This window comes from Pteropus alecto, unplaced genomic scaffold (assembly GCF_000325575.1).
Source record: "Pteropus alecto unplaced genomic scaffold, ASM32557v1 scaffold69, whole genome shotgun sequence".
Taxonomy (NCBI): Eukaryota; Metazoa; Chordata; class Mammalia; order Chiroptera; family Pteropodidae; genus Pteropus; species Pteropus alecto.
This window is the reverse complement of record NW_006494610.1, coordinates 4,031,678-4,033,997: the sequence shown is the minus strand read 5'-3', so window position 1 is coordinate 4,033,997 and position 2,320 is coordinate 4,031,678. Positions and strand designations below refer to the sequence as shown.

Here is a 2,320-nt window from a genome sequence, read left to right as displayed (position 1 = left end):
GTGCATGGACCACTGAACAAATGGATTAAGTCCCATTTGCTTAGCCAAAAATTTAACTTTGAACATTGGCCATTTCTTACACAGGGGTTGACTACTGATGGGGGAGAGCCACAAAGAGAAGCCAAATCCAGCCCAAGCCTCCTGAAATTCTCCCCGGAAAAAAGTGATGATGATAAGTAGAAAGTGAGGAGTGGAAGAGGTTGGAGAAGGGATTCGTAGAGGACTTAATAGCGATCTGCCCTGATATGCTCTCCTCAAGCCTACTTTGGATTAAGTTTAACAAAAGAGCTAAAAGTAGATTGAGTCTAAACAAAAACCCCTGGAAGTCTGTTTCAACAGATTATCAAGCCATATAGGTGTTCTTGAGTACAGCCCAATGAAACCTTTGAAATATTTTAAACCGAATTTTTCATTAGCCTCTATGATAATAACATTAAAAATATCAGACCCAACTTTATAAAAATAAATACCCCAAAGAAGTAGAAATCCTGACACAGGCTCTGCTCTGCCAAAATAATTTTAGATCCCCAGATACTCTTTTATCCAGGCTATTATCTAAGTGATTTCTTTGGAGTATAAGGCCATTTACACACAAACAGAGTATGGCTAAAAAATAGTCACCCATATAATTTTTTTAATAAGTTAATGTAAATAAAAGACTTCTCATTAAAACTTTGTACTCAAGGGAAATATTGCCTTAAAAATTAAGCTTGCTCTAGAACATTTTAATAACTGGACGTGTTTAGCCACAGAAAAACTCTTGGAACAAAAATGTGCACTTATGCATAGGTACTAGAAAATCTGGGACCTTACTGTTGAGGTCAAATGGTTCCATTATTTTCTGCAGGTTTATGTTCTCAATGAATCAAGCTATTAGAAGAGCAGCCCACAGATGTCCTTTGAAAAACAAGAAACTGCCAGGAATTCCTTAAATGAGACTCTTAGAACTGATATTATTGATTCTTGGTGGCTTCAAGTAAGCCCTTTAGTAGAAAGATCAAAATATAGCCAATTTTAACCTTTGAATAAAAAACCTAATTCGATTCAGTAAATATGTATGCATTGCTCATTTAGTAGTCTTTAATGTCCTCTGACCCATGGGAGAATACAAAGAGGTGTAATACCCAATTCCTGTCTTTAGGGCCCTTATAAATGAATAAATCTGAAAACTCTGACTAACATTACAAAAAGCAAGTCTACGGCCATGCTACCCTGAACAAGCCCAATCCTGTCTGATCTCGGAAGCTAAGCGGAGTCGGGCCTGGTTAGTACTTGGATGGGAGACCGCCTAGGAAGACCAGATGTTGTAGGCATAAAAAATAAAAATTAGGGATTGTAATCTGACAAGGTCCTTGCAATCTGTGAGGTCAACCAGGGGTTGCCTTGCATAAAAAAAAAAAAAAAAGAGCAAGAGATGGTATGTGAGACAAGCAGGAGATATGTGCCAAATGCTTTGGAAACTTGGATGCTGGGAAGATCCTATTAAACTGAAAAATTCAAGGAAATTCACACAAAAAAAGAGATCATGATTTCTTTTTGATCTTTTGAGTTGGACCTTGAAGTTTGAGCTGGATCTGAAGGAACTTTTGAAGAAAGAAAATTCCTTAGACAATAACTTAGAGAGCCAAGCTCAGGCTGTTTGGGAAATAAAGGATGGTCTGTGTGGGCAGCAGCTTTCAAGATGACTCTCACCTTTGGATATTACACCATCAAGTTGACACCTGCCCTTGAGTGTGAGATTCTAGTAACTTGCTCCTGATTAGTATAGTAAGTCAAAAGTGATGGGATGTCATTCCCACAGTTAGGTTACAAATGACATCCATATTTCTCTATTCTTTCTATTGCCTTCTTGCTTACAAACTCTAATGGAGCAAGATGCCACATTAGAGAGGCCCATGTGCCAAGGAACTGAAGGCACTCTCCAGCCAATGGTGAGAGAAACTGAGGCCCTCAATCCCACAACCCACAAGAAACCAAATCTTGCCAACAACATGAGTGAGCTTGGAAGCAGATCCTCCCCGAGTTAAACCTTGAGGTGATTATAGCCACAATAGCCACCTTGACTGCAACCTGTGAGAGATCCTGAAGCAGAAGATTTAACTAAGCCATGTGCAGATGGATCTCTGACCTAAGATACAGGCATATCTTGGAGTTATTACGGTTTGGTTCCAGACCACTGCAAAAAAGCAAGTACTGCAATAAAGACAGTCTTAATCTTTTTGCTGGTGGAGGGTCTTGCCTTCAATTTGTATTTTTTTTTAAAAAGGAACATCTGTGATGCACAATAAAAATAAGCACAATAAAATGAGGTATGCCTTAC

At 38.7% G+C, this 2,320-nt stretch overlaps 1 pseudogene; it reads left to right on the top strand.

The window, feature by feature from the left end:
* Nucleotides 1-1,194: 1,194 nt before the first annotated feature.
* Nucleotides 1,195-1,313, top strand: LOC112474068 (annotated as a pseudogene).
* The last annotated feature ends 1,007 nt before the right edge of the window (nt 1,314-2,320 follow it).